We start from the raw sequence: 24,468 nt of genomic DNA, 5'->3' as shown, positions 1-24,468 counted from the left end.
GAGCATGGAGCTGCCAAGACCCATTTCCTGGAATCGAGTGGGAACTGCAGAACACAGCTGCTCTTTCCCTACTTTTACTTCTCTGGTGCGGGTTGTTTAGAGAAGGCCTGGAATCAGAGAAACTTTGCAGCAGAAAAGACTCATTGCTGTGTTTGGCTAACTGCGCTCAGTCCTGCTGTGGTGTTTGCATGCTTCAGACATTCAAAGATTGATGTTCTTCTTAACTACTTCTTTGTGAGGAATCTCATACAGGTTTGTAAGTCTTTCAGGATTGCCGATTCTACTGTATCAAGAACCAGCAACCCAATCTCAAAAGTTAGCTTGCTATCACACACAAAAGGGGGTTCTTTTTGCCTGTCATAGAATCAGAATCATAGAATTAAGTTAATAATTGAGTTGGAAGGGATCCTTAAAGGCCACCTGGTCCAACTGTCCTGCAATGAACAGTGACACCCACAGGTAGATCAGAGCTACATCCAGCCTGACCTTGGGTACCTCCAGGGATGGGGCATCCACCATCTCTCTGGGCAGCCTGCTCCAGTGCCTTACACCCTTACTGTAAAATACTTCTTCCTCGTATCCAATTTAAATCTCCCCTCCTTTACTTTGAAACCACTTAACCCTTGTCCTATCACAACAGACTCTGCTTAAGTGTCTGTTCTCTTCTTTCATGTAGCTCTCCTTTAGATACTGAAAGACCACTCTCAGGTCTCCCCAGAGCCTTCCCTTCTCCATGCTGAACAGCCCCACCTCTCTCAGCCTGTCCTCAGAAGGGAGGTGTTCCATTCCTGGGATCATTTTTGTGGCCCTCCTCTGGATGTGCTCCAACACGTCAACGTTTCTCCCATTCTGAGGATTGCACATCTGGATTTAGCATTCCAGATGAGGTCTCATGAGACCTTGTGAAGGGGGGTTCTTTTTATCAATCCGATGCTGCTACAGGATTTCTTTTCGAGCTTTTCTGCAGCATCACAAAAGACAGAAACTTTGAATGGGAACTCAGTGAAAAGAGAGATTCTCGGGGAACGGGCTGATTATAGGAGCAGCAGTGACTCGATACAGAAGCCACCGGTGTGGGCAGCACTTCAGTCCCCTGTCAGCACGCCCGGAGTGTGTGCGGGGTTGTTCCACGCACACAGCGACAGCCACGTGTGAGCTGTCAGGCTAGGGGCACGAGCAACCAAATGGAAACAGCATCGACAGCCAGGAGATTTCATCCAGGATCGCGAGTGAGGACGGCGGAGTGTTGCTCTCGCAGCCGACTCGCCCCGCAGGCGGTGTAGATACACCGACTTCCTTGCTTCGGAGTCTTGGTAGGTTTTGTATGAGGCTTTGTGGAGATTTCGGCGAACGCTTCGGATGACTGCAAACAATCCGCCTACCCCAGACCGGCTCCGGGGGGCTGCTTTCAGTACCCCGGCATCCTGCGAGCGACCCGCACGCCGCAACAGGAGAAGGCAGCTGGCCGACGGCCGAGCTCGTCAACGGCCCGCCCCGGCCGCGGGCTGGGGCAGGGACTGTGGCCGGGGCGGGGCGGGCCGGCAGAGGGAGCTCGGCTCCGTTCCGCTCCGCGGCTGTTCCCGCTGCCCGGCGCCCGCCCGCGCCGCTCCGGCACTTTGTTGGTAGCGCCGAGCCCCGCGCTCGGCCCCGCGGGGAGAGCCCCGCACCGCGCCCCGCACCGCGCCCCGCACCGCGCTCTCGGCCACCGGCGCGCCCCGTCCCTCCGCGCGGGAGGAGAACGCCCGCAAGGTAAGGGGTTGCCGAGGCGGGATTTCCTCGGGTCTCCTCGCCCCACGGTCACGCTGCGGTCCTGAAATCCCCCCGGGCAGCCGCTCGCCTCCGTAACGCGGCGAGCTGCGCGGCGTTCAGCCACCTGGAAGAGGATGGGGCTGCTCGGGCAGGAGCCGCTGGAAAACTCCCCCGGTGCGTGCGGGGCTCCGCGGCTGGGGACGGCGTTGGGGCTGCAGCCCTTCCGTCTGCGTGTGTGCCGCCGCACGTCGCACCTTGCCCGAGTGCCCAGTGCGGGGCTCCCGTGTCCCCGGCGCTCGTCGCCTCCCTCCCCACCTGCTCCCAGGTGGCCGGGCTGTCTCTCCTGCTCTTGTGTCATTGTTTTCCGCCTTTTAAGCTGGCTTCCCGGTCAGCGTTGCTGGGAGCTGGCGAGGAGCAGCTGGCGGGTGCGATAATCCCGTTCGCATGCCCGTGTTTCCCGGGTGCGCTGCCCTGCTGCCTTCATTCCCCTATTCCTGCTCGCTGCGAACTTTCCCTGGCATTCTTCCTCCTCCTACCCTTCTCACCGCCATGACGCGCTCTCCTGTATGCATCGCGCTGTGCACTGAGGGTGACCTGGGCACGCGGTGGAAAACAGGTTTTCTGGCATTTCGTTGAATGATTTAAGATGCTCCTGGCCCCCTGTAACCTCTGTAGGGCCAGGTAGCAGCAGGCAATAGAAGGGCAGAACAAGTTTTTCATAAGGATATTGTTTGAGAACCAACACTTCTACCCCAAAAGCGTGCTTTGCATTGACTCGTGGCTCCTGTACCCCTCCGAGGTACAGACATGCAGCAGTACGACCTTTGGTGGAGTCTGTTTACTTCAAGTGAAGTACTGGAGATAAAAATATTACTCCGCTAGGTTGTGTCTGTTGAAATATTAACTAAATGATGGATCTCAGGTTTCGTTGCAGCGTAGACCGTGTTTTAGCATGGCCTCTCCTTCCTTTTGTCACAGAAATAGGGTCCTCCTCCCTTCCTATTAACCATCTTTCTTCTCGTTTGTGACTGTGCAATGGCTATGTCAGCTACAAAAATTGCTTACATGGAAGAGCCTCAGTATGACCATTTTTGTTGTTAGCAACTGGAAACACTGAGTCAGCATTGTGTGAGCAGTCCCTGTTCCACAGAGTACCACTGGAAATTCTGCAAGCAGAGCCCCTCTGAGAAGTGGTTGCCTCCTAGACCATCCCTAACGTGGGCTGCTCGCTTCTTTCAGTGTGTGGTGGGGGCTGCAAAAGAGTTTGTGAGGTTCCCAGGATGTGCAGAAGATGCAGCATTTCTCAGCTTGATTCACAGCTCCCGAGTGCAGTGTTATTATTAGCATACGGGTACCTCCAGGTAATGAGATACTGTGCTCAAAGGTCTGCTGGAGCTGAGCGGGGCTGCTTTGTCTGGAAGAGGCTGTGGATATACAATTGGCTTTGGACAACACTTGCATTGTCACAAACTCATAATGGTTGCAGTATTGAGTTTTGCGCTCTTACAGCTCAGAATAAATGTTTTTGATTGTGTATAATTTTGAAAGCACTCAGAGCATCCTATTAGGTATAATTGGAAGGAGGTAGCAGCCCCACAAGGAAGAACACCCAGTAGGTGCCTGTCTATATAGAGATAATACAGAGCCCAAGATTGATCTAAAGACACTTCTGTTGTGAAAGGCACAAGCTGAAAAAACACTTTCCACTTGGTGACAACTGAATTCATGAAATACAATTGATTTTCTATCTGTCCATATTCCAGCTGTTAATGGCAAGTCGCTCACATTAACTGCTGTATTTTTTTTCCCCTGGGGGTGAAAACTTATTAAAACCTAAACATATGAAGTTGAATAATTGGTGTCCTCAGGGTCAAAATAGATCAAATATATAAGAACTTTGCTCTCCAAGTCTTCTGTTGTCTCACTACCATCCATAGCTAAAGACCGCACAATGAAGGCTGCACTAAGAAATTGCTTATTAAATTTGATTTCAGTGTCTAACACTTACTTCTCTTACATTGCTGATTATAATTGCCGTGTCAGCATTGTCTTCTAGACAGTGAATGACAGATCAAAGGTTTCCCTGAAGAAGCAACACTCAGCCACACCAGGTGGGAAAAATGGAGCCTTTGGTTGGTCCGTGACCCCTCCAAACTGGAGCACTGCAGAACCTCTCAGAGGGTGGTGACGCATTGAAACAGGCTGCCCAAGGAGGTTGTGGATGCCCCACCCCTGGAGGCATTCAAGGCCAGGCTGGATGTGGCTCTGGGCAGCCTGGTCTGGTGGTTGGTGACCCTGCACATAGCAGGGGGGTTGAAAGTAGATGATCATTGTGGTCCTTTTCAACCCAGGCCATTCTATGATTCTGTGATGATTCTATGATTCTCTATTTTGTGGCAAGTAAAGGCATTTAATTCCTCACTGCTGTGCAGTTGCTGGTACAGAGAACACAACCCAATCCTGATAACTCTGTTGAAAGAGAATTGGAAAGATTCTTTGCTCGTGTGTGTGTGTCTTTCACATATGGATAGATTTGATTTTCATACTGCCTTTGAAACCAAGATTTCTTCTAGGTGTTTTTTGTTTGTTTGTTTGTTTGTTTTTAATTTCACAGCATCTGGTTCTGTGTTTTCTGTGTCCATAGAGTGTCAAGGGTTTCATCATTCTAGTCCTGAGCTGAGTTCCCAGGGAGGCTTGTCAGCACCTTGCAACTGTATGGCTTTGGGATGATTTGAAGCCTCTGTATTTGCTTTGTGGTTCAGGAAGCAGCCTGATGCCTGAAATACCCCCTTTGCCACAGCTAGGGCAGCACTTATTGAACATGCAGTAAAAACTGAACATCACTAAAAATACCCTTGGTAACTAAACTAAACTAAGAGTGTGGCTATAGATACAGAATATTCATGGTGCAAAGAAAAAAAAAAAATGTATGAAGAGGCTAATTTGTTGTTTTCAGTACTAGTTCTCTAGCTTTTTTCAGCATTAAATGCTTTGCATCAGCAGAAACTAGAATTCCTGCTTTCACTGAGGTCCATGACTGGTGCCATTTTATCTCAGTTCCGGAGTTAGATTCTGCTTCATCCATTGATTTATTCATCCAATACAGGATTTGTACATGTAATGATTTAATCTTTATACCTAGAAACGTCAATTTCCAGTCTTGGGTATCAAGCTAGGTGACTGTTGCTGTTTGAGTTTTACTTTTTTTTTTTTTCTTTTTTTCTTTTTTTTCTGGGAACTTCTGCTATTACTACAGTCATGAGAGAGGGTCCACTCCATCTCTCACCGTTCTGCATACATATGAACTTACAGACACAGTCAAGTTTCATCTCAGTGAGACTGCTCGGTCTGCATGTGACAAAGGCTTAACACAAGTGTTTACAAAGCAGACCTCTGGGTTCACTGAAGCAGTAAGATAAGAGGAGGTGTCTGTTGTAGGGTTTAGTGCTTTTGTGGTTCTGTATTATTGTGCTTGTTCCCATGCAAGGTTACTCAGAAGTTTCTTGGAAAGACTGTGGGGATGCAGGAAGAAGCAACCTTCACATCTGTTTTATCTCTCTTTCTTTTTCCAATAGCACATTGTGGACTCTGAGAGGATAAAAAATGAGTCAGTTAAAAATGCAAGCATCATTAGCGTTAGCTTTTGAGGACTGGGTTTCATTTTGAGCTGCATCGCTGAGCCTGCACTCACTGACATATGCCTTTGATTTTATTCACTAATGTCATTTATAGTAAAATTTTTCAATATGAGCCAACCCAAGGCCTTGCATTCTACTAGTTGAACACAGTCTGTCCTTTCTTCCCTTCCCTCCTTGTGCCGCTATCTATGCAATTAAAGCTACTCATGCTGTGACTCTCCACAGGAATGAGATCTGATGTGGAAATAGCAAATTACAAATTACTGTGTTTGCATTTATTACCTCTGTCGTTTTCTGAATAGTCTCTAGCAATCTTTTGCATTTTGGATGGACGGAGTTAGCAGATGTCTCTAACTTCAAAGGTTCACGATGGGCATTTAAAGTGGGATTTGTGCGTTTTGCCTTAATTTATGCAAATTTCTGAAAGGTTTTCAGTTGTGAAGTGTTCTGATGCGTAACGGGCATCTTCATTACTAACAGTATGACAGTGGGCATTGGTTGTATTTCTTCTTAAAGCCTTGCTCATGTTGGCATTTCAACCACGCTTGGAAATTGCTGTATTCTCTAATAAAACCATGCATTGTGAAATGATGAACCTGTTTTCCCAGAATACAGTTAAACCTTTGAGTATTTCAGCATCATATTTAGAAAACATTTTTTAGGAATGATATCTATTCGGCGTAGGTGTTGCAGATGTTCAGTAACTTCGAGTAATTTGTGTACACATAATTTGTCCTTTTTTTCTTCTTTTCCAGAAGGTACCTCTTTTCTGTAAGAGGGAGGATTTGTCTTTCAATAATCCAAAATGTTACTATTTATAGATTGTGCAGATTTTGTAGGTTATCACTGCAGGTAGGGAAACACATAACTTCTTTTTAGCATCCTATGGGCACAGAGGAGCTGTGTTCAGCTGACTTAATTGTGAAGCTGCCATAGCTGGTTCTTGGGCAGGGAGGTGGAATTTACTGGAGCCCCTAAGTGTTTCAGACTTCACTTACTACAGGAGTATCACTGTAAGCCTTAATGTCTGTAGCCCAGGATTTTTTTCTTTTTTAATCTGGAAAATAAAGGGATGACTCATGGGGATTTGTGTATTACTTTGATTTCTGCTCCTGCATGTAAAAGCATTTTTAAGGATTTGGTCAAGTAGTAAAGCAGGCGCTAGGCTTGCTGCTTCTCCCATCAGCTTTCCCTTCTCCTCCCCTTTGCCTTCCAGAAATTGGCTCACCTGCAAAGAGAAGCTGAAAGTCAGATGTTAGCAGCGCTTTTTCACTCTTCATTAGTATAGGTCCAGAGCCATTAGGAAAGGGAAACGATACGTAACATACCTCACAGATTAGCTGCTTAAAACTTGATCTAAAAAACAGGAGAAATACATGAGATTGGTTAGGTCTGTTCTTTAATACTTGCAGATGCAAGGTGTGACACAAGAGTATCTCAGTATATTTTTACTGCAGGTGGAATTCGGAGGTATTCTGATTTGTCCACTTAATGCTCGTAGTGGTTTGTCTTCCACGTGAACCTTGGGTCATAAGCACTTTGTTTTGTTCTGGGGAATTTGAGGGAGCTTTACATCTGAGTGCTCTTCTTGCAAAGGTGCACAACTCTTCTCATAGCTCTGATGTACTCTTTTTTCTTCCAATGACACCCGTTGGTTTGTTTCATGTAAAATATAATTTGAAGTGACTGGTCTTGAGAAATCATTCTTCTTCTAATTGATTAGGGATTTACCTCAGTGTTTCAGGGAGCTAGATATCTGGTTGATCCAGACATTCAGTACGAGTTCAGTGCTTTTGAGGATCTCAGTGTTCATCACAAAAAACATTGTGGATGTGCAGGTCTATTACACCTAGTGCAGGGATACAAGACTTGTGCCAAGTGTCACTCAGTGCATACAGCAGCGTGACAAGGGCTATGTGATGAGGTGTGAGTTTTGTGAGTTATGTTGTAAGGAGCTTGCGATAATCAAGTTGCATCAAAGTACAGCCCGATGGTCTTCTGTGCCATTTTTAAAATGGAAAAGTCAGCCACATATAGATAGGCTTCTGAAGTAATTTACAGCCTTGAACAACATGCTTTGAGAAGCCTCTGAGTGCATTATATTGCCTGCTGTTGGGTATATAAACATGCGTGTGTTTTTCTCAGAGTTTGGAGGCAGACAGTGTATTTAAATTCATGTTTTTCTACATTCATTCCAGTGTTGTCTCAGGCTTGCTTTTCCCATGGTGGGATTACTTATTCTCTTGCTTTGCAATCCTTTCACAACCTTAGCGTAGTGTTTCATCTCTTTTATTTCTTCCTCTTCCTGGATGTAGGGACAAAGAATTGTCCAGGGGTTAAAGCAGAGGGCTGGGAGGTAGGGTGCAGTCTGTTCCTACTTCAGCTGCGAATTTCCTTATAGCTAATAAATGTGCACTAACTGCTGTCCCACAGAGGGCATGACAGAGTGAGGTATCTGAACTTTGCACCTAATTGTCCAGTGGTTAAATCACCTGTGTGATGAGTGTCCTACTGCTGAGAAACAAACAGTGTCTCTGTTGTAGTTACTGTCTTCCTTCCATTGCTGCTCCTGTGTTAAAGCAGTGATGCATCTTGAACCTTGCCTTCTGCTTTGGTCCATATTCTTTCTCCAGCTCAGCCTGACACTGGGTTTAGTTCTTAGTGTTCTCCTTTCCTTTCTGGTTGCTCAAGCCATGTTTCTCCACCGTGGTCCACCTTGTTTTTGCACCTTGCTATAACTTTAATCTAACTTATTTCTTCTTGCTTCTTTATTTATCCCATAAGCTGTCCCTACCCTTTTTATTTTTACTTTTCAGTTGTTCATTGTGTGTTATGTTCAGCTTCACACAGTCACTTCGTACCACTCCTTGCTACAAAGCCATTCCTTTCACACAAACCATCTTTTTCTCCTCATGTATATTTGTGTCATCAGTCTTTATTCCAGTGTCTTCTGAAATGCATTTCAGATCTATTGATCTCTGTGGGGTAGTTTATATTCAGAATTACATGTATAATTAAGTCTTTCTAGGATATGGCTTTAAAAGTAATGTGTTCTTTAATACATTACTGCATTTTATCTAGGCAGTAATTTTAAGTTCACTTCAAGCTGCTCTGGAGCTCAAGACCTGAATAGGAGGTGTTGAAGTGTGTGTAGGCATTTGTTTTCTGTGTGTGATTGAGGTGTCTGATGCATACACCAAAAATCTGTTCAATCAATGTCTCATTGAGTATGAACGTAAGATGTACTTAGAAGTGCCTTTGCTAAGCTGTGGCATTTGTTCATTTCTACTAAGAGTTTAGTAGAGTTAAGTCATTCATTCTTTATATTATGTTGACATACAAGAAAAAAGATATATTCTTCTATTTCTTAAATTGTGACAGTGCAGAATACAGCTGCTTTCGGGGAGTTGCTTTTGAAGTGAGTTGCTTTTGGGGACCAATCTTGATGGTGACAGAAGTTGCAGTTCTGTGTAGTTTATCAACAGTTTGAATCTTCAGAGAGTTTGTCTTCCAGCTGAGGATTGGTTAAATCTGATGATGCTACTAGCCTGTTATTTCAGTGCTTTGTGCTCTATGGTGGCAAGTAGCTTTGAGCAGCTAGCAGCAGTGAAGTACACCTTCCCTGTGAAAGTGTTTTCTTACTTTTTGGATGTGAAGAGCATGAAGGATTATGTCCCATCACATTCTGTGTGAATTTTAAGTAGTACTTCTGAAGTCAGAAAGTTCTTTTTGTCCATATAGATGCCCACTCCCGTTTCTAAAATTTGTCTCAAGATCTAGGTCTTGAAGACAGTAGTTTTGTCTCTCTGTCTCAATTTTCTTATTTAGAAAACTGCAAATGTATCTGTCTCTCCAGGGTTCTGGGAGACTTAATTAGCGAATGTTTATACAGCCTTTGAAGATGTAAAGCACCATATAAATGCTAAGTATTATTATTATTAGCACCAGCTGTTTCATAGTAATTGCAGTAATAAAAGTGTCAATGCTAGTGGTTGTATTAACTGTGCCTTAGCTGTAGATTTGTATCATTATTGGGATCCTGAGAGTTATTCCATTTCCATTGTACTGTGCAGGAAATGAGCAATTCAAAACACTTGACAAAGTAGCCCACCCCAAAGTTAGTGCGTAAGGCACCACTTCACATATTTCCTTTTTCAATCAAGTTTGCATTCTGGATCGCGTTTTTCATGAAATCTTGCAAGTTTTTCCCCACGCTCTGACATCATCTCTTCAAGCTGTATCTGGTGTTCCTCTCATAAGGAAACAAGCTGAAGAATGGGCACTGAGGTTAGTAAAAGCAACAGTGCAGATGATGCTGAGGTACAGCTGGTAGGAGAGCTGAAATGGGAGAAGTTGGGCTTCCAGCTGTGAGATCTTGGTAAAGGGCTTCTTTGAAAAGGGAGGAGAAATGTTCAAGTCTGTAACTGAGAAAGATCGATGCCTGTTGTGCAGTGTGACAGGGTTTGCCAGTCCTGGGGCTGACTGGGGGGTCTGTGCTCTGCGGTGCTGAGCTGATTAGAAATGAGCCAGCAGCAAGTGGTGTTCATGATGCCGTTTGTATGTAAAAGAAGGGATCTTTTATAGATGATTGATATCTGGTAGTATAAGGAAAGAGAAATGGTATAAATCACAATTAGCCTTTAGGGGTTTTTTTTAGGTTTACTTTTGTAAAACATCCATGACTTAATGCTGAGCTATTTTTATTAATGTACTTGTGCTTATCTCCCATAACCAGCTTGGTAAAAGAGGATATGAGCACTTTTTAAGCCTCTGACTTATAAATTGTGAGAAAGAGAAAAGAAGATTGATTCCAACAGGCTTGAAGGTGGATGCATTTTTCTTCTAGTTAGTAAAATGAGAGAGGGGAAAAATTAAACGAAACCTTAGAAGTCCAATCAGTTTTAGCCGGGTGGAAAATTATTAGGTATTGCTCTAATGCACAGTTTAATTGTAAAGCTTGAATCTAAAAGAAAGCAAATGCAGGGGAGTTCTGTTTTGCTGAGCTGATGATAAAATCTCCCAGTCACTACTGCCTAAAGGAGTAAGGATAAGAAAAAATAGAATAATAACAAAAAAACACTGAGGAACAATTTTTTTTTTTTTTTCTTTTATAATACTGAAGATCTGAGTGGGTTACTTGGTCACATTATAGGAATAATCTCATGCTGCTGGAATGTTGGTAGGATTGGTTCTGCTCTGTGCTTTGAAGAAAACATCTCTGTTATTTTTACTATAAACATTTAAGATAAGATGGAAAGGTTTGGAAAAACACCACACATTCTGTGAGCTTTTTCAGCATTCTTAATTGCTGATTATGAGATCTTAATTTAATATTGTTCATACGTATTTTGTATATTCGTAATGAGTTCTACTTCACCTGGTAGGGCCATCAAACTCTGAAATAAGTGTTGTATCTTAGCATATAATACAATGATTATTTAAATTGCTGGAGATGTTTCCCAGTAGCTTCTGTATCAGCTCCAGTTATGAAGACCTGAATGAATGAACACATTAAAGAGATCGTATCAATCTGGATGATGGGCAGCATCACTTTGTAGTGGCTGCTCTACAAGAACTCCTAAACCAGAAATGAAGCAGAGAAGGGAACTGATTTGGACTTTCCTGATTCTTTGTAAACACGTTTTTAGACAACTTTGAACACCTTTAAAAAGCAAGAAGAAAAGGCACTAACCTTTACAGCCGCAAAGTTCTTGTACATAGAGGTTGTTCTCTCTTCATTGTGTGAGACTGGTGACTTCCCATTTTGAACAAAATTCTGTTTTGTTTTGTTTTGTTTTCCAGAGGGCTGCAGGAAAGAATAACTGTTTCATGCTCCTTGCATACTGTACTATGGCAATTTGATGGGAATTTCTTCTTCTGTTATCTTAGACCATAACATGTAGTAGAATAATAGCGGTCTTTTGAAGTACAGAAAACCTGCCTAAGGGGGCATCATTTTAAAGTCTAATATGAAATTCTTTTTTAATAAGGTTCATTCCTTGCACTATTTAAGTGCGAGGAGATGTATGTGTTAAAACCTTGCTAATCCTTCATTTGCACAAAGTGTTTGGCTCGTTCCCTAACTGTCAAGGAATTAATGGTGTGCTTCAGTGTAAGATCTTGTATTACTAGACTGCAATTATGAGAGATTTTGTGCTCCTTTTGATGGTGCTTAATGAATTATCTTAATACATGAAATGAAATCAACGTCGTCGGAACGTATGCAAAAGCAAAGCAATCTGATTCTTGCATTTACTCATGAAATTAAGTGATTTCCAGTAGACTTGCAGGCCATCCATACAAATTGGTGAGCCTTGCTGTGTTATGTTGTACTTGTGACCAGTTGTACAGCCATGTAGCTGGTGATGACAGCACCTTCCTCTCATACTTCTTGTTTGGCCTTCCACTTGGAAATTGCACAAAAACAAAGTGTATAATTTGGTACACTTAATGAATTCAGATCATTCATCCTGAACCAGGACGGTGACCTCTGGCCATTACTGCATAGAAACAGGCTTTGAATGAAGTCACTTGGAGCAGGCCTTACAGCAGAGATATCAAGACAGCAGGTATGCCCAATCTGATTTTAACTGTTCTCCTCCAGTGGAAGAAACAGGCTAAGTTGTGTGGGATGCTGTGGTCTTTGTGCCTATGGCTGAGGACAGAGGTCCTGTGCCTGAACCTGGTATGGTGTCTGCACTGTATGCATGCTATCCATCTGCATGCCCTCCTGCAGTTCTGCTCCTGGCTGATGCAGGCTGTGTAGGAGATAGTACGTGTTGTTTACATTTCAGGCAGAGGGAGTCAGTGGGATGAAATTACAGTTTCAGAGTATCTACCTATTCATATTGTGATAGCTTGTCTAGATCTTAGCCACTGAATGAAGGTTTATTGTACAAGGGACTCCATTTCAAGAGAATTTTATTATTTAAACATAATATCTATTTTTAAAATCTGTAAAACCTGTTTAAGGCCATAGCAGATCATTACGTCATTTGGTTTGACCTTCAGAGTGTATGAGGGAGGAGATCTTCTGCCCTTCTGTTTCTGGTGGGAAAATATAAACCAAGATTTCTTGCTCTCCCTCTTTGTCCAGGGTAGACACATAAATTTAAACTGATTGCCTCTGGTACGTCTTGGCTTTTCTCACTAAGTACATTAGTGAATTTCTATTGGTTCCGAGCTGGAATTGTGTGAATGCCAGAATGTGGTGCTACCCTCTTGGTACTGGTGTTTGTATTTATGTATATTTTTGGCACATGGCAAATGCAGTACAGATTTACTCCTCTGCATATAGGCCTTTTCCCAAAACCTCCTAGGCTAAAAGCAGATGATGCTGGAGCCTGTTCTTTCTTTTCATGCTTCACTGTATAAATTGTATAAGCTTGACTCTCTTTCTAAACCATTATATAAACATCTATGCGTAACCATTTTTGGCTCATGTGACTCACCATGACATTCAGTTGGAAAACATTTTTGAAGACTTAAGGGCTATATTGCCCTGTTGGAAATACCGTGGAAGTATTGGTGGGCTCCCTATTTATTTCCACCATGGCAGATTTGATCAAGTCTGGGCCTTTCTACCTCCTGAACTTTGGAGGTGGTGTTGTATGGTGACTAGAATGTCCATATGCATGCTGCCCTAGTACTCCCAGTAATGCCAGCAATAAAGTTTTTTCTCCATAGTCATACGTTCTTTATGGCTGCTATTTTATAAGATTCACAGAAGTTACTTCAGACAGGTTAGTAAATTGAATCCACAATGACTGTGTTGGAATGTCACAATTGATGCAAGTCCTGCTTGGTCTTTAAGTCTCTTTCACAGATTTTTAGTGCAATGACTTCTTTAGGATGTACTTCTTTAGGATGTAGAAAAGTTCATTGGAATTTTAGATATGACTTCGCTCTTTATGTGCTCACTACTTGCCTGCCCAGCATGGGACTCTCCTGCCAGTAATGAGGAAATGTTCTGAGGCAGTGCTGTTGCCATGATGACTTACAGAAATAGGGGAGTCTTCCAGATATTCCCCTGTGATAGACACATGCCTTCAGGAATCAAATGACCTTAAACTGATGCAGATCTGGAGCTTGGGGTTATTTGGTTGAACAAAACTGATTTTTCGTAGGCGTTGGGCCGGTGGTGTTGCACTCACTGATGATAAACCATGTGTGATTAACATTCTTGGTCTAAATTGCACTCTTCAGTCTGGACACATTACGCCTCTATAGAAGTATTTTGGCAAAAATAAATATATATATATATGTATATGCCAGGACCTTTGCCCTCTCTTGCTTTTTATCATTTATGTCTTTAGGACCATTTGTGTACGCATTCTGTGCAGTTGCCAGTTTCTGTGCAGTATTACAAAAGATACGTATGTATTATTTTCATCTGTAGTGTCTTTCTTAGGAAAAAAAAACATCTGGTTATGTGTACATGCCTTCAGCTGTTAATAATTTCCAGAAAATAATACAATTCATATACTGTGAATCTGATAAACTCTAGTGCCTAGTGTGCAGTAGAATTCAAATGTTTGCAGCTTTGCAAAAAGTCTTCTCCCCCTCATTCGTTGGATGTAGCAAGTAGAAATCTTGTTTCAAAGCTGACTGAGAACTGTCTAAAACCTACCTTGATCAGTTTGAATGTATTCTTCAGTCCTATTGGAAATGTTCATGAGGAATCTCAATAATGGTCTTTGTTGAAGGAGTTGTCCTCAATTGCAGGGGAGAGGGGTTAATTTATATAAACTGATCTATAAATATTTGTTCCACTGATTGTAATGGGGCAACTTATCTTTCTGCTTGCTCCTAAAATGCTTTCTCAAATATTAAAAAACAAATAAACAACAAAAAAGTCAAAAATGACAACAAAACCCCAGAAGCCTTGCTCGTGTTTTATTTACAGACTACAAATATAGATCATATGGAAATAATTTAAAGGAATTTGCCATGCTTTTTTTACGGGGAGGATGTCATTTATTATGGGTAGTGACTCTTTTTTGAAGTGCATCGTGTTTTCATGAGAACTTGGCTGGGCAACATCTAACTCCAGACACAAAATCAAATAAACAACGAAAAACTCTGTGTTTATCTGAGTTTGAGAGGATCTAAAATTACCTAATGGTCTCCCTTATCTCTCTTCAGTATTCCTTAAAGTTCTTCTGCAGACCTGAGGTATTACTCCATCTCATTGGTGTGCCACTGTAGTATAAACTATAGAGAAGTCTCAAAATGCATACCATCTTCAGATGTATAGCAAAGAGAGGCTGAAATTGCTGTAATACACTGGTTCACATAGGCTAATTCTGTTTCTACTCTGTTCAGCTGTAGATTTTGGAGGAGAGGTGGAAATTCAAAGATTGTTGTGAGTGTTAATTGACAAATAACATATTTTGGGCACTTCCCGTGTCCCGATGAAGTAAACATGAGGATTAACCTCTCTGTTTTTTGGGGCTGTTTATTTTATTAAAAAGAGCTGAGATCATTTGTGTGTAAGGCTGGCTACTTCAAATTTCTGAAAAGCTAATTAATGAAATGTGGTGTGTCATGCTCAGTGTTACTATTCAGTACAGCCACAAGCTATGCTATGCTGTGCCGTGCTATGCTGTGCTATGCTATCCATTTCTTGCAAACTGTAATCTCTTTTCCATTTCCATCACAGTTTCCAGATGCTTGGTAGGCCATAGGATCAGCTGTCACAATTGTGTATTGGTGCTGTAGCTGTAGGTGAACTAGATGTGGTGAGTGGTGTGAAGATTAAGAAACTGCAGGTGTTGATTGGGGAATAAGCAGTACATGACTGTTGAGAATTAGGAGAGTCCTCAATTTCTCTTATCAAGAAGCCCTTGAATTTGCTTCCACTCTTCTTTCTCTGTCTAGTCTTGTCCCTGTAAAGGCTAACAGTTAAATTGAAAGTACGTAACTGTTTGTAAGCAGGGCATTTTCTTGTTTTTCATAACATCTACTGTATGGATGGAGGAGAAGAAATGGTTTTTGTCTCTATGTATTTTTGCTTTCGTATGTTTTTGCTTCTATATATTTTATCCAGATGTATTGCACTGAGTGAAAATGGATGTGGTTAGCTACCAAATAGTGAAAAATGTAATGATTGTCCTAGCACATTAATTCCCCAGCCATGATGTCAGGTGGGACTGTTGATAGTGGTGGCAAGCAGAGGTGTGGAGTGGGGAATATCACTGCTGCCACTCAGGAAAAGAGAGCTGATGGCTTTTGTTCCTCCTCTGCAAAGCCTGGGATTCCTCTGTCATCTTGAGTTCAGTCTTGTGAAAACAATGAACTGGCTCACCTCCAGTAGTGTGATTTTTATCTTGAATTAACAGTAAGTTGCTTTTCCTCGTGAAGGCGAGTACTTTTGTTCCAAACTAAGACTGCTTTCTCTTTTTTGGGATTCTAATGGGTTTGCTAATGTGTGAAATATACCTTTTTTTTTTTTTTTTTTTTTTAAATTCCCTACTAATCCTATTGCTATCAGGCTCTTCGATCTGCCCTGGATTTTAATGAGTGTTTTAAAAATAGATATCTTTGTTGGCGATTGGAACTGCGATGCTGTCTCAGAAGTCAGCCACCATTTTGAGAATGACATCTGAGTCTGACTATGTTTCTGCATGACTGGAAACTGTCACTGCTCATTTCAACTTACTAGTGTTGTGGATGGATATGCTGGTTCATCTAACAAGGAGGAAACTCCAGGCATTAGCATTAGAATTCAGATTTTGTTCTCAAGAGTAAAGGAAGGGGTGACTGTAGTCGTGAGAGCTTGGATGCTTGGGGGTGGAGGCTGCACTACAGCTCAAGGAGATATTGAATGGTTTGCTTGCAGGTTACTTTCTTCTGGTAAGGTTGTGGCATTTTGACAAGTTGAAGAAGATGCTGTACTTGAATGTAAGAGTTTAATACAATAATTCAGTCCATCAGCTATAGATTATACCATGGAAGACACTAAGTCTTATTCTAAAAAGGAGACTTCAGTTGGAAATACTCACCTTGTTGGAGGCGGGGGAAGAGCGTTTGAGAAATGAGACCTTTAAGAGGGCAGATGCAAAACTCTGGCTGAATATTGTACTTCTGTAATAACTTTTGTGAGTCCATGCACACACTGAAGGCATGCAAAGTGATTTTTAAAAATACAGACCTGTAGAATGGTAGCCCTGATTCTCTGTCTGTCTCTAAAGGATCTGAAGTGCTCAGGACACACAAGCACTGCTGGCACAGCATGGCTTTTTTTCATCTAAACAGGCCATGAGCCAAAAGAGCAGAGGAATCCCTGGCCAACTGGGGCTACAACCAGCCTCTTGCACAGCACTGCCACTGCTCTTTCACAAGACAAAACCATGTTTTAATTTATTCATTTTTCTTCCACTCTGATATGTGTGTATTCCCTGAGCAGAGATTGTTTTCACCTATTGAGGCACTTCTGTGCCTAAATACAAGCCCGGAGCATGTTTGTAGTTAAGCATTTTGACTCACAGCACCTTCTCCATTTGGTACTGTGGCATGCTAAAATGAACAACTGGTGTTCCTGAAACTGTTATAGTGACCTGACAAAGTGGGATTTTTTATATATTTTTTTCTCTCTTTTTCTTTCCACCAAGTTGTAGCCAAGTCTTAATTCCGATGCTGCCATGCAGTTACACCACTGGTTAACATCTCCGTGACTAGGAGGGAACATACACTCTGAAATGTTTACTTAATCAGTAAATAGAATTTAGGTAATAGTTACAGCCAAATCTTGGTTTAACATTTTTCTTTTTCCATAAGTAGAGTTCCAGCTGCAGCAGAAATACAGTGAACTTGTCTGAAACTGTTGGCTGACAAACAATGCAGAGGCGATTGTTAAGGTGATGGTGACAATTGGGATAAACCAGGTGCTATTAACAGATTTTAGACTTACCTTCAATATTGCGTCTCAATAACCTGCTTATCTTTCTGTAACAGATAACTTGTGGCTACCTGTTTAACTATCAGCCTTTTTTGAGTAAGCTTTCAGTTTTCCTAACCTCTGATGCATTTATTTGGAGACCCTTTCTTCCCTTGACAGATAATAAATACTATTGGGAGGAAAAGGAAGTTTTGCAACCCTAAAATTTCCTGAAGGAAAGAAAAAAAAGTTGTTAAGATTCCTTTAAAATAAATTAAAAAATAACTCAGAGCTTACAAGAACATCAGATTTTTTTTTTCTCTATAATGATAACTAGATATATTTTATTCCCATTTATCCCAAAAGAAGGTAGATTTTCCCAGCTATTTTTTTAACAGCTGCTACAATTAAGCACTGCAACTGTATTTAAAGGAACAATGTCAATTTTCGTCCATTAGTAAAATGAGGATAGTCATGAACAAGTAACAAAATTAGATCTGAACAGTAAATAAGAGGAGATGGTGAATCAGTTGAAAATTATATGAGGAATTCCTAAAAAGCTCAGGATAAGTAACTGAGGTGGTCATTCACAGAAATGCTTATAAAGAAGGATGTTTTCATTGTAGCAAGTAGACTACAACACTGGACTGGGAAAAGAATGCTACTTCAAATAGCAAAATTTGTTTCTGTAACACAGTTTTGAGACTTCAGCTCAGATAGAAACTGTGTTATTCCATTACTAGAGCAATAATGCTGGCTAGCGAATGAGAGATCTCTTCCAAATAGTCTTGTTTCCTTTAAGAGTCAGTGACCTGATCTTAAGGATGGAACTTACCTGATCTGCCTTTGAGGTTGTTTTGCATTACTACATTACAATTTTTTACAACTCTTATACTAAATAAGGGGCAGCCTGAACTAGTGTGTGGCAACCCTTCCCACGGCAGGGGATTGGAGCTCAATTATCTTTTCAAGCCCTTCTAACCTAAACTATTCCATGATTCTGTGAAACAGCATTGTAAAAACAAGTGTTTTTACCTAATATGTGCTATATGTAAAATTTTTAGTTCATGGGGACCTTCTTGCTCTCCTTATGACCTTTATGACACTTTTGACTATCTGTTGTGCAAAAGTGCTTTATTTTGACCTTCAGCGTAAAAAGGAAAAAACAGAAAGTGCAATCTTAAATGTAATTTATTTTATTTTATTTTAGGCACTTGAAACAGTGCTGTAGCAGTAGCTACCTTGTCTGTTTTGTGCTCACAACAGCGTTAGTACAGAGAATCGGAAACCCAATTTGTCCTGGAGCTTGAACAGAAAGTTGCTATGGTAACTGGACACTATACATCCCATTTGGGACTTGAGTTAGGTGTGCATATTTCATGTTATTTTCTAGTCCTCATGAAATGTTGTAAGTCTCTGAGCTCCCATAAAACACATCTGGGGTGTATTAAGAAGTATCCCCTCACTGTGTTGTATCTCGTTAGTACGTGCCTTCAACATCACTCTGTGTTGCACAAAGAACCAGGGATGCTGTGCTGGTTGTTCTCGGGCACGTGGGAGAGATTCCAGCTGCCATCCTGTGCCTAGCTGTGTCTGTGCTTTGCAGCACCTCAGAGGCCAGGCCTTGGAGCCTGGATCTTGTCCAGGGCAGCTCAGGCAGGTCATCATCACCCTGTTCCTGTGCTGAGAACAAGGGACTGCCTGTGCACTTAAAGGAAAGGAGAAAACCCTGATGGGGTGGAACTCTTAGGAACCATTGTCTATATACTGTTGTGAGATTAGTTCCCTCCTCTTTCATGTCTGTGCTCCTTTGCAGAGCTTTAATGACAAGAGGCTTCATGTTTATGGTCCTGGAGTCTCCCACAAGCAAGAATGTGACAGCTGCTCTTTCTTCTTCTGTGTAAGAACTTCCCTCTTACTTTGGGTGATGTTTTTGCATTCACTCTGTGGTAGGGCTGTGGGCCAACCATGTCAGTGCCCTGAGTGCTTAGCACAGTGGAGCACAGGCCTGATCACAGATGATGGGCTGGGTGCCTCTCTGAGCTCGCAGCTGCATCAAATTACTCTGGTGCTTTTTTCTTTCTTTCTTTTTAAAACATTCTGGCTGAGGGGTTTAGCACCATATGTGAGCTGATTGTAGAGGGGCTCTCATGTTGTGGGATATGTTTAGGTGAGAGAGAATGGCTGTGAGGGACAGTACTCTCAGCTGTTGGCTGTAGGTGTATTTTGTGTGCAAATTTGCCAGTCTGATAATGTCAAAATTATTTGTCTTTCTTAACGTAGGCAGATCCCTGTAACTTCCTATTTTTAACTTTCCTAAGATACGTAATTGTTTTTTCTAGTTTAGTTGCAACATCTGTAAATATTTATCCATTAAATATTCCAGCTGGTAGCTTCCCATTGCCTACTTTTCATCAGTTTATGTGCAGCATTGAATGATGGCTGTGGTGCCTTTTGGGTAAAAATAAAATGCAGATAGACCTTTCTTGGGCACAAACTTCCTTTGGTTCTGCTTGTGATGGGCATTCCATAACTTTCTAATATGAAGGAAAGCCCCTTGCCTAATTCAGGAAGAGAAAAACTATGTATCTTCCATGTGCCAGTTATCTTGAGATGATTCTTCATTTTATTTTATTTTTTTCCTTTCTTCATTCTTTTTTTTTTTTTTTCTTATTTCTTTTGTTTTTGAAGTGCAGTGGAAAATATGTTTCTCAACTAACTGACAGTTCTTCTTTGTCCTTGGAGAATATTTGTCCTTGGAGAATATCTGCATTGTGGGGGGTTAATTTTTGTTTTGTTGTGGGTTTTTGTTTGAGCTGGTTTTAGTAAACAAGTTGAAGTTCCTCAAGGCTAGAGATATTAAAAAAAAGTTTAGGGTGGTGACTTGAGGAGTTATGCTGAGACATGTTTGCAAACCAACTCTCTTACCAACTTGGATGCCCTAGGTAAATTATTCTCTCTTAAAATTGGTAAGTATCTCAGAATACAGTGCAAGTACTCAGCTTTCTGCCTTTTCTGGGGGTAAGGGGAGGGAGTTCTTGTGAACATCCAGTGTTCTTCCTTTCTTTTATGATCTTTGATGTTTGAGAGTGAGGTAATATTTTACGTCGTTATCATTAGAAATCTGTTGATGCTTTGCATCTCAGCTCTGACTCGAATGCAAATAACCATTCAGGAAGGTAGAACAGGTATATTATGTACCCTCAGGACACTGATTGAGAGTAACTATGTAAAGCTGCAGATATTTCCCTTCCTTCATGCAAATTTAGCTGGAAACACTTGCCCAAGCCTCTCCATGTTATTCAATCTTGGGTTTTGTAAGAGCTTACCAAGGGGAAAAATAAGAAGTGCAGACATTTTAATTTTTTTCTCGCTCTTTTGGATACAAACTAAGCAGAGGGGTCCAATGTCTCCTGCTATGTTCCAGTATTTGCATTCAACTACGTTTCATAGAATGGGTTCGGAGTTCTGTGCACACTGTGGCAAAGGAATGGGCTTTTCATTCCTGGTTTTGCAAGGAGATTCATAGTGAAAATAATGCTCCACAATCACAAAGGATTTGCAGATTTGTAAAAAAGCAATGTGCCAAGCTAAAGTTAGATTATAGGAACTGTCTGAGCATCAATACATGAGGAAACGATTATTTTCTTGCCTGGCTAGAGAACTGTCATCTTTCACACTGTCAGGAAAAACCCACATGTAACCCAAGTAACACACAATCATGTTTCTCTGGAACTTTCAAATATGATTTTTAAGGTTGACAGACTCTTTGTTGTATCAGCATTGTGCAGCTGTGGTGCAAACAAAACATAAGCATCTAGAAAATAATAAGGCTGAAAAACGTGCCATGTTTTTAGTGTTGGGAATTATTGTATTATTATGTCTCTGAGTAGGTCTTGAATGCAAAACATTTTTACTTCCTTCAGGAAGACAGGTGATTGAACGTAATGTTTTCGTTTTCCTGTCGTTGCAGTACTTTTGCAGCTCAGTAATAAGCATTTCTTTTTTGAAATCATCTATGCCCACTGTATGTGGTTCTGAAAACAGTCTTCATTTCTGGCAGTTTCATGTAAACCAGTTGAATTTTGGAGATGAAGCTTCTCCATGCTGCTCTTACTTGATGTAGGAGAAGGAAGGAGCTGTGTATTTAAACTCCCAGCCACATGTAGACATCAATGTGTCTCAGCAGCCATCACACTATTGCCAGTATTCGTATAAATAATGAGTGCTAAAAAAAATGAGCCAAATGACTTAAACTCCCATTTCTGTAAATACAGCATCTTCCTGCCTAGTTTTCCTGAGAGAATTTGTTTTAATATTGTTTCCTTTATAGCCTGTGGAGTACATTAGATGCTACTTTCACAAGGATAGATCAGTGAACCTTATGAAGTCCTTGACCTGATATCACAGCTAAGGAAATAATTGACAGGTTAATTTCTGAATAATATACACGGTAAAACTTAAAGCTATCACAGACAAGTACTTATGCCTTTTTCATCTGTAGGTGGAATGTGTCATCCCTCAGCAGAATAGCTACATTAGTCTCACATGGAAGAAGGTATGTGTACAGACTGAGTGCTCTATCTTCGTTGTGCTGCTGTACTCAAAGTCATCCTGTATCTACATTAATTTCCTATAAAGAACAATTTAGAGCTTAGAAATGCTGGCCTGAGCATCATTTTTCTGAAATAACTTAATGAATTGGCATGTAGCCTTGTCGTCTCATGGTTGGTTGAGGTCCTGAGGCAATATTTAGTGCAATAGAATAAGCGGTGCTCTGGTTAACACAATCAACTCTTATGCAGAAAGATGCATTTATGACTTTCAAGAGAAAGAGTCTTTTCACTGCACATTTAGCTATTATTTTGCTAATTCCTTACGGAGATTTGGAAACTGCCGCATCTTTTTCTTTTGGATTGGAAAGTGCTTAGTATGCTCTTTCTGAAGGGCCCAGAATTTGAACCCACAGTGCTTACATGAGGATTAACTTTCTTAAGGACTTGAGGGTCCCCACAGAGTTACCTGAGCCCTTTAATCAAAGATTGAATTTTCAGCTTAATGTAGTACTTACATTTGTCCAATTCCAGGGAGGCTGGTAAATTAATCTTAATTAAATTTAAGGAGGAAGGAACCTAAAGAAAAAAAGGAAATATTGTAGAGTTTAAAGGTTTGAAGGATCATTATACAACTGGACCATTACTTTTTCCAGGTAAAATGTGAGTATATTTTGTATTTATTTTTCTGAAAATGCATTTAATCATTTTAGACCAATGCTAGACCTTCAATACTGCACTGACTATTGTGCTTTTGTCTTCATGGGAAGAGTGGTTTTCATATTGATAGGTTGAAAGCTCATTTAATAAGCCTATCTTGTCATACTGGGATAAACTGTTAGAGTCAAATTGGTAGCATTAAAAGTAACATTAATATCAGAGACAAAATTAATAGTGGATGATTCCGTATGCCATAAACAGTCGAAGTTAAAAGTGATAAAGGTGGTGGCCATTTTTCTGTATGAGTATTTTTTGTATGCATTCTTAAGTTGACTTAAAAATTCTGTTAAATTCCTGCGCTAAGAGCACTCAGATGTGGGACCGTGCAGAATTATTAAATCTCCTGAGAGTATCTGCCTTTTAATAAAACAGACACCAGTTAAACATATTTAGATCTATTGATTATTTCTGAGGAAAATTGCTCTTTTGATTTAAACGCAATGGAAGCTTTCTGTGAGTGTTTGTCTTTGGCAGGCCAATATTGGCCTCTTTCACACCAACAAGGCATCTCTCTAATTCTGGTTCTAAATGTCACGTTTGTTGTTTTTGCATATCTCTTTGTGTCTCATAATGAAATTTATGCAGAGATACGCAGCAAATGTAATCAACAATGCCTGAAATTAGATTTCGGTGCTTTAAAGCTATGAAAGACAGTATTTAAAAAAAAAATATTTTATTTCATAGCTTTAAAGCTATAAAAGACAGAATTCTGTGATTAACTTCAGTCTTTCTTCTAAGCATCCAAGTTACAGGCTATCAGTTGTTTCTTCCTTTGGTCAATTTCTTCATTCCTCTAATTGTAAAATAATTTATAGAAGCTTACAGAAAGCTTTTGTGCAACTTGTGCTTGGTATATTCCACTGACATAACTTAAGTATTTCATATATCTGTGTCCCTTGTGGGTGATCTGAAGTATCTGGTTCACCATTGGCTTTCTTGTGGTTTGGTACCACATGGACAGCAGTGTTTCCAGCCTCCTGTGAAGTGATGAAGTTTCCTCCTGGGTAGGATCACAAGCCACTGAAAGATTTCTCTTTCCTCTTTTCCCTGTGCATCTCCCCTGAGCGTCCCTCTTTTATTTTAGTCATCTTTATTTCTTCCTGCCAAACAGAGGGAGTCTGCGGTCACAGCCAGGTTCTGAAGTTCTAATAATGGTGTACAAATTGTTTTGAAGAGACAAACAACACTGCTTTGGCTACATAAATAATGCAGTGAGTTACCTGATGTCCTGCAGAGACTACTAGAGGTTCTCATCTCATCACATCTGCTACTGGTTGGCAAGTGTTGGCTTCCAGTTAGGCTGGTCAGTGTTTTGCTTGCTAGGGTTAAACAGAGCTCTCTTCTCTGTTCTTTGTAATGTTCCAAGCACATGAGACTTCCAAGGAGAACCAGTAACATTTTCTTCCTTCAGGGTTGTCCTCCTCCATGTGACACATTCACAGGTTTCTGTTTCTGTTCAGTGAAAGGGGAGAGAGATGATGATGAAGAAATGAAAACAATTGTGCTAGGAGCTTCACGGCGTTGAATTAAACCTGCTCTAAGCATGGAAATAATGTTCTACTTTTGTTCCAGGCTGGGTAATATGTATATATAAGATTCATGTTGTGGCACTTGTATTTCTGTTATAGCCTCCCTCTTTTAATTTTGTATTTCGGCCTCAAATTTAACTCTCTGTGCAAAGTTTTGGGCATAACATCTTTTGGCAAGCACTCTTTTTGTGTATATTTTCCTTGTTTTTTTAAAAACTAATTTGGTTTAGTTTTTTGATCCAGTTCTGTGAAAATGATATTTTATGGTTACAATTACAAGTCTAAAATTGGGTTTGAATGCATATGATAATGAGTTGATTTGTACTGTTTTAAATGGTGGATTTCTGCTTTTATTTATCCGTTCTTTTCCCAGTGGAGTTCTGGTAGTAAGATTAAAATGG

General features: G+C 41.0%; 1 protein-coding gene across 4 annotated transcripts in view; it reads left to right on the top strand.

Annotated features, from left to right (window-relative positions):
- The first annotated feature begins 1,004 nt into the window (after positions 1–1,004).
- EPS8 (EGFR pathway substrate 8, signaling adaptor) overlaps positions 1,005–24,468 on the top strand; it is a 134,996-nt gene continuing 111,532 nt past the window's right edge. For 2 of the 4 annotated variants that reach the window (XM_031589927.2, XM_031589925.2), the window contains exon 1: positions 1,575–1,749. The gene's annotated coding sequence lies outside the window, so the exon portion shown is untranslated. Of the gene's footprint in view, positions 1,314–1,574; positions 1,750–21,663; positions 21,824–24,468 lie in introns of those variants that run through there. The other 2 variants (XM_031589926.2, XM_090145738.1) reach the window with 2 other exon arrangements.

The sequence above is a fragment of the Phasianus colchicus genome, chromosome 1 (assembly GCF_987193195.1).
Source record: "Phasianus colchicus chromosome 1, bPhaCol1.hap1.1, whole genome shotgun sequence".
Taxonomy (NCBI): Eukaryota; Metazoa; Chordata; class Aves; order Galliformes; family Phasianidae; genus Phasianus; species Phasianus colchicus.
The sequence above is the reverse complement of the archived record's forward strand: the minus strand, read 5'-3'. Positions and strand labels throughout refer to the sequence as shown.